This window comes from Eptesicus fuscus, chromosome 8 (assembly GCF_027574615.1).
Source record: "Eptesicus fuscus isolate TK198812 chromosome 8, DD_ASM_mEF_20220401, whole genome shotgun sequence".
NCBI lineage: Eukaryota > Metazoa > Chordata > Mammalia > Chiroptera > Vespertilionidae > Eptesicus > Eptesicus fuscus.
In genome coordinates this window covers 72,595,370-72,603,703 of record NC_072480.1, presented here as the reverse complement: position 1 = coordinate 72,603,703, position 8,334 = coordinate 72,595,370, and positions in this window count along the sequence as shown.

Below are 8,334 nucleotides of genomic sequence, written 5' to 3'. Positions count from 1 at the left end.
GTCTTATATCTTCTCTAAGCCTCAAATTTCTCATCTCAAAAATGAAAATATGCACTAGCTGGTTTGGCTTGATGGATAGAGTGTCAGCCTGCAGAATGAAGGGTCCCGGGTTCAATTCTGGCCAAGGGCACATGCCTGGGTTGCGGGCTCAGTCCCCAGTAGGGGGTGTGCAGGAGACAGCCAATCAATGATTCTCTCTCATCATTGATGTTTCTATCTCTCTCCCCCTCTTCCTTCATCTCTAAAATCAATAAAATATATTTAAAAAATGAGAACAACTGTATTACTTAAAGAAAACAATAAAAATTAAAAGGAGATCTTCATTACATTAATGCACATACTGTATTAAATCTTCGAAGTTCAGGCAATTCTCCTTGTAAACAATGATAGATTGATCCTAACAACAATTTTGTCACTAACTCATGCCCAGTTTTCTCAGCTGTAAAATAGTGCTGGACACTGACTCTACTCATCTTCTTTCACCCACACAGAAACACAACTCTTACATATTTTATTTCTTGTTTGATTGATAACCCCTCTCCTTCCACCATGGAATTGCGGCAACTTACCATCAAAACACAAATACCAGTTTTATGCATTGCAAGCATGGTAATACTATAAGGACAAGACAGTAAAATACACAATAATATATGGTTATGTGGTATACTATATGCTGAAAGGGTGATAAATTTTTGTGACTCATGTGTGAAGATGTATCTTTCTAATACTGTGTGACTAGGGTTATTTCATTTATTTATTTCATCAATTTTGTTCTTTTGTTTTCCTAGCGATTTCCAGGAATGACAAACTGATCATGGTTTAATACAAACTGTGAATCTTGTAGTCCCCTGTGAGTGACTTATAGGGTAATGAATGGCGGGGGTGGGGTGCATTTTTGAAGACACTCTCCGTTTTCTCTGTCTTCAGGCAGTATTCTGTTTGATTGATTGGTTGCAGGTCACACATCAATTTCTCTTTGGTAACACAGGCAGCATGCATAGTTCTATGTCTACGGGTCTACTCACCAGCACGGTTCTGTTAAGCAAGGCAGAGGAAGGTTGATGATTGAGAGTTCTGGCTGGAAGGGTAAGGACATTCCCCACCTTATTCCCTCTTTTCCTGCTAACTGCTTCAAAGGCCAAGTTTAAATCAATTATCACTTATCATTTCACATATTTTTCCTTCACTGTTCAACTAATGAACCAAATGTTACTTTATAGTGGCATAATACCTTATAGTTAACAAAGTACTTTCATTTTAAAGTAATTATTTCTGTGTACTTTTGATGATTTCAACAAGGAGATACCTGACGTCTTCCACATCATTCAGTTAGTGGAAAAGCTGACCCTGAGGCTCATACCTTAATTTGTGTATTCTTTCCATAATGTAAGGACCTGCAGGTAGATATTTTGCATTTTCCTTAGGACCTATCACAATGTGCAATATAGCAAACACACATTTGCCCTATTGATCAGGGTTGGAAATGGTTTGGGGCAAGGAGGCAACACAGAGATCTCCTATATCCTCATTACCTTCAGAAGATAACCCCATTGAGTGTTCACTAAATAGAAAATGCATCTCAATGAACCATCTTTTCATCAATAAGTTTTTTAGAAACATGCCAAATGCGTTCAGGTTATGGAGAGATGAAAGAAAGAAACCCAAGAAAGCAGCATGCTCCTCTGTGATGAAGGAAGAATGTTGAGTTATGGACCTATGTGGCAAAAGTGGGGACAATAACACCTCCCTGAGGACAGAGGAGCAAGACAGTGTGGGTTGTGACAGAGTTCTTCCTTTTGATGAAACTTGCAAGACATGTGATGGGATTCTTTCTTGCCCTTTCTCTGAAAGTAACAGATAATGTTAATTGACTCTACAAAATGGGACTAGTATCTGCCTTCAGGTGGAATCGTCTTTGATTTCTGCTTTCTGTCTTAAAATCCTTTACTTTCCAGTGTTAATCTTAATGGGTCATCTCAGGTATATCTTTCTTTAGTCTCTTGAGGGAAATACTGGACATATTTTCCCATTTTAGACTGTGAGTGGGATTAATCAACCTTGCTACTGCAGTCCTTGTATCCAGTGTACTTGGGGTAAACATGGATGCCAGCCTGTCCTGGTAGCATCATTTCTACCCTTGGCACTTTGTGGGAAATATTAACTTAATGGGTCTGAGCAGAAATAGGAGAAAAGGGCCAGGTGAGCTAAATATTGAAGCATGGTCAAAGCGAGAAGAGAATTAGACTTAATAAGTATCTGACAGCATAGCAGGTACCTCATGATGAATGTGAAACTTCAATTCCATCTGTCATTACAGAATATCAAAATTGTTTTCTCTTCTGTGAATGTGTGTACTAGTATATGTCATGTGAAGGGAAGTATGTCGATATGTCATGAACAATGGAAGAACTAAATACCAGCTCCCAGATTTACTTTTCATATGTACATCTAACTAGTTTATTTCAACTGGGTTTAGTATCAGGCACCTGGGATATGAAAATATGAATACTGTGGAGTCTGTACCTTAAGTAATATATTGCCTATTGGGCATGGCTTTAGTTATTTCTTACATTAGTTCAGGTTAGATTTATAAATAAAGGAAAATAAATCTGATGGACCTGGGTCATGCTTATTATGTAGAAAGCAAGATCTAAGATATCTACTGAAAGTATACTAGAATTTTGTGGCCAGGTTAAGTAGTTTAGGTTGGAGTATATGACAAAACAGCCTATAATGAAAAGTGAATTAAAGAACCAGTGGCCCCTTATAATGATGAGGAATTATGTGAAGTAGAAATGTAAGAAGGATTATGGAAGTAATTGAATTTCTCTTTTTAGTTTTCTTGACACCTCTATGTTAGATGGTCATTGCAGTGTTCCTCATTTATCTACCTGAGTAGACAGAGAGATCGGGATATACCTAAGTACAGTAGTGATATAGATATATTAACAACCTATCCATTGCCAGCTAGTGAACAAGTCATATTTCATAGCTCTAATGTAATCAGAGGCTACAAAATTTAATCAAGGGCTACAATATTTCATGTTTGTGAGGTCATTACTTTGAAATATTGTTTTTTTTTAAAGCACAAGGAGAGATCAGTACTTATATTGAATTTTAAACCAATACCATTGAAATTTTTAAAAGAACTTAGACGAATCTTCTATTTAGTCCATATAATTGGAAATATTAATTTTAAAACTGGAAAATATTTTTCCAAATGACAGATAAAGAATAAAGTTGTCCATTGTGTATTTTTTCTAATTCTTCAAATAGACGATGACTAGTGGATGGCAAATGCACAGTGCCAAGTCAAAAGAAGATAAATATTTTAATTACAGTTATTGCCTTAATATATATTTTTACAAATTGTCTTTAAAGCCAAAATAGCAAAGAATGATACCAGACTTAGTATAAGACACTAAAGCTTGATAAAACTGCCCAATACCCTGTACTATGTTCATTTCGCAGCAGAATTTTCAAATTAGGGCCTGTAGACCTTATTGTTAGGAGGGAGAATATATAAAGTGTTTCTATGATCAAGTAATTTGAGGAAATACTACATATAATGTCTTTTTGGTCTTTTGGAAAGTCATATAGTTGCAAGTTAATGACTAATAATTCCTATAGCAAAGAGACCTTAAAAATAGAGTTATTGCAATTAGGCAACCATCATACAAAAAAAAAGGCATCTACATACATCTTTTTGTTTTGAAACTTGAATTGAAACACAGATACTGAATGGCATTGTAAAAGGAAACAGTCTTACACATTTCCAGAAATTGATCCTATGTTATCATCTGAAGTAGAACTATTAAATTTATATGTATTGAAGCAACTTCATCAACATATGTCACATAGAAGACCTAAAATTGCTTTAAAAACAATCTCTTTTGTTTCTTATAATATCCAGAACTTCTGGGTATCATGTTCCCACGGGGCATGACTTGGCACTCTTCAAAATTGGATTGATTTTCCCTGTAGTGATATTACTTCAGATGAAAAACCAATGACATTTAACCACAGGACATAGAAATGCACAATGGTGGGCTTCTCTTCTCTCACTACCTTATCGGAGACCCCAGTGATCACAAGAAGAAAGTAGTTTAGACCTGGTACTACAAGTTAGGCTGAAGACTCATCTACACTCATGACTCTTTAAAGGAGAGTAAAGAAGAAAAGAAGTGTGGGAGAAGATATAAAACACTCACATTTCATGTTACTTGATTTCATGAATGGTAATAGTGTTTTGGGTTGAATTGTGTTCCCCTAAAAGATATTTTCAAATCCTAACAGTTGGTACTTGTGAATGTAGCCTTATTTAGAAATCAAGTTAAAATAAGATCATTAGAGTGGGCCTTAATCCAGTGACCGGTGTCCGTATAGAAGAAGAAAATGCCATGTGAAGACAGGCACACACAGGGAGAACACCAAGTGATGATAGAGGCAGAGATTGAAGTGAGGTAGCTGTAAGTCAAACAACACCTAAGATTTCTGGCAAGAACCTGAAGTTGGGAGAGGAAGCAGGGCCCTGCAGACACCTTGATCTCAGACTTCTAGCCTCCAGAACTGTAAGGGAATACATTTCTGTTGTTTTAAGCCACTTTGCAGTACTTTGTTATAGCAGCTCCAGGAAGCAAACACAAATAGCTAGTGATTATTTTTTTCTACTATGTTAGGCATGGTGCTAAGCCATTTACATACTTTATTTCTTACAACAGTTCTGGCAATAGGTCTGTTATCTCCCACTGTACAGATAACAGAAGGTTTTGATTGTCTTGGAGCAACAGTATTTGCATCACCTGGGAAATTGCCAGAAACTCAAGTTCTCCAGCCCACCCCAGACCTAGTAAGTTGAAAACTCTGGGGGTGGGCTTAGATATTTGAGCTTAACAATATCCCTAGATGGTGCTGAAACATAATATCCCAGTAGGGATGGAGGAGAGATTTGGATGTAATTCTCTCTAGGTCAAAAGCCCATGTTTCACTTGACATACTGGGTATGTGTGCGTGCACATGTACGCGCGCACACACACACACACACACACAGACAGACACACACACACACACACCTGAACATCCACTTTAAAAAAAAGAAAATAAAGGAAACACTTGAAGAGAAGGGGGAGCCTTGGAGGACTATTCCTCTTCTCCTCCAAAAACAGCAGAAAGCCCGGGTGAAATTCCATAGTTTCTATTATGTCTTGGAGGGGGTAAGGGTCAGGCACTCTTTTATTGCCTCAAAAGAGTTTGTACTGATAACTATTGTTTCTACTCTTATATATGTCAAGGTCAAAGGCTGAATGACAAAAGCCAAGCATTTTCTTCATCTGGGGAGAAGAATGAATGAATTCATTTAAAGTAATTTGTTTGCCTGGCTGTTCTCCCTTTAAGGATCCTTATTTTTTAATATATCTATTTTATTTTGCCGAACACAAGCTTTTCTTCAGAATATTTTCACCTGCTACCATGTGAAATATTTAGTGACCCTGACTCACACAGAGCATTTGTGAGACAAACAGGCCTCATTTTCTAAAGACTTACCACCGAGGCCAAACAAGCCATCTCAGCTGGGAGCTGGGAATAGACCTGCAGAGAGAGCCCAGTTTGTGACTCAGGCTCTTTTCCTTCTGTCATGGGCATCAGCTAACCATCTGCAGTGAATACATTTACTTTGATATAATGTAATATTGGTAATACAATAATTATATCAGGAAGCCAATTCTCTTCCTCGTGAAAGGTGCTGAGTGTAACGCTCAGGGGTTTTCCGTTCAGATCTATGGGAGCTTCCAGGGATCCAAGACAACTGCCAGTTTATCTGACGTACAGGTCACCTCTGCTTAGATATATCAGTAATTCAGATGTAAGCAGTTAAATACTCCTTGAATGGATGCTTTCTAAGGTTTCTTCCAGTCATTAATGCTTTATAATTCTGTTCCCCTAATCAAGGGACTTTGAGAAACTGGTGGTTCTGTGTGTGTTTTTTAATTTATTTTTAAATATATTTTTATTGATTTCAGAGAGGAAAATAGAGGGAGAGAGGAATAGAAACATCAATGATGAGAGAGAATCATTGATTGGCTGCCTTCTGCATGCCCCCTACTGGGGATCGAGCCCACAACCCAGGCATGTGCCCTTGACAGGAATCAAACCCGGGACCCTTCAGTCCGCAGGTCGATGCTCTATCCACTGAGCCAAACCAGCTAGGGTGGTGGTTTTATTTTATTAGAACCTTTATCTAAGAATCATTTAATATTAGGAAGGATTTAGGGGGAAGTATTACAAGAAAGACATGTTTGTGTAGAGCTTGTCTTTGACAATACATTCACCCAAAACATAACAAATTCATTTGACTCTGAAGTTGAATCAACACTGTGCCTCTTTCCCTCCCACCTCAGGACTGTCTTCAGAGTTCAACTTGCCTTCCAGTGGTGGATGCGTGGAAGTACAGAGAACAACTGTCTTTAAATAGCTGCGGATCTTCATATCATTAATTTCCTGCTCTGAAAACTGAAATGCCTTGTAATTATCCAGCTGTAGGAACACAGAAGACAGTACTAAATTTTTCTTAAGTACAGCCCATTGTGAAAACGGAAGCCAAAATATATAATTAGGTTGGCATTAGTATTCGATAGCTGTGCGATCTCACAGTGGCACAATGGCTGGGCCACTTGTGAAGGGCAGGCTGTCTGGGTAATGTAGCAGAAACACTTATCTAAATAGCATGCCCTCTCGTGCCCCTGTCACAGTGCCAGCATATTAGTCCTATTCCCAGTTCATGAATACAGTAGGATTCCACTTTGCAGCCCCTGCCAAAAGAAACAGCCTTCCCTGTCTTAGGAGTGAAGTCTGAACACATAAATGAAAGTGAAAAGTAATTAGATTATAGTGTTTCAGGCTGAACCTGGTGCAAGAAAATAGTCCATCTTGCCCATTTACATGAATAAACATCCCACTATTCTTCCCAGACGATGTCCACAGGGCAAGGGTCATGATTCTCCATAATGAAGTCCAAGAGGACTGTTTAGACAAAGGGAAAAAAAGTGGTTGTTCTGACCTATCACCTGCCTATAATTGTGATTAAAAGTCACAAGTATAGTGTTTCCATTTCCAGTCATGATTTTTAAAAATCCTCCATGTGGCTATGTCAGGCCAATTTAGAAGCTCAGGGAAGAAGAAAATAAACATTTCTGCTTAGAAGTTGCTTAAAGCTTAGGATATATACTTAAGAAACAAAATGATGTTGTCAGTTTGTTAGAGGGCTATCTAGTATTTAAGCTCTTTTGACCTATAAAAGGAAGGTATCAGGCATGGTAGCTTGGGGGAAAAATTCCTAATTACTATTAATGGGATTCATTATAATATAAAGTCTCCCAGCAATGAATTTTAAATGTCCCTAGTCAGTTTTTCTATCAACATGGCACATAAGGAAACACCTGCCCCAGAGTGCACATGGAGTTGATTCTTCTTAGCTGATATGGATAATATACTTACTTTTGTACTTTTCATGTTGGTAAATGAGGGCTCAATCCTTCCTTCAAATCAATTTTTCTACCATAAGCTAAAAGCTGGGGTGTTTGTGTGGTATGTTTTAAAAATCATGCATTAAAAGTAATTGAAAGGAATTAAACTCTAATTCCTTTTGTCTTCTTTCTTGTATTTTTTCTTGTTTGGACAAATGCAAATTACCCTTACTGTTTCTTCCCAGTCAGTATTCACAGGGCAAGGGTCACGATTCTCCATAATGAATTGTACCCTATGCTAGTACAATTTAGAAAAATCAAGCCTTTTTTGAAAAACGTAATTCCAAGTCTTAATTGGAGGTTTAATAGAGTCTTCCTAGAAGTTACTGCCTTAAAAAGTGATGATCCATAGACATGCAATGTGAACTACACCTGCAATTTTAATTTTCTAGCAGACACATTGTAAAAATTAAAAGAAATATGTGAAATTAGCTTTAATAACATGTTTTATTTAAGCCAACAAGCCTGAAATATTATGTTAACATATAATTAGTAAAAAACTTATGAAATACTTATTTGACTTCCTCTTTGTATTCTATACCTCATTTTGCTGGTTTAAATTGTTTAATTTCCATATGCAATATAAATAAATAGTAAGAAATCTTTTGTCTCTACTTGTGGAAAATTTAAATTGCTTTACACCTACTGAAACCTTTGCCAGATTAAGTATTTCTAAAGAGCTGAAACCATTTTGACTAGCAAAATTCATCCCTAGTATATTTACTTAAATGTTAGCCTTTAAAAAAATAGTTTGTATTTTAGCAATGATGTATCATTCAAACTTTTAAAAAATAAGGTTTCAAACCTGTAA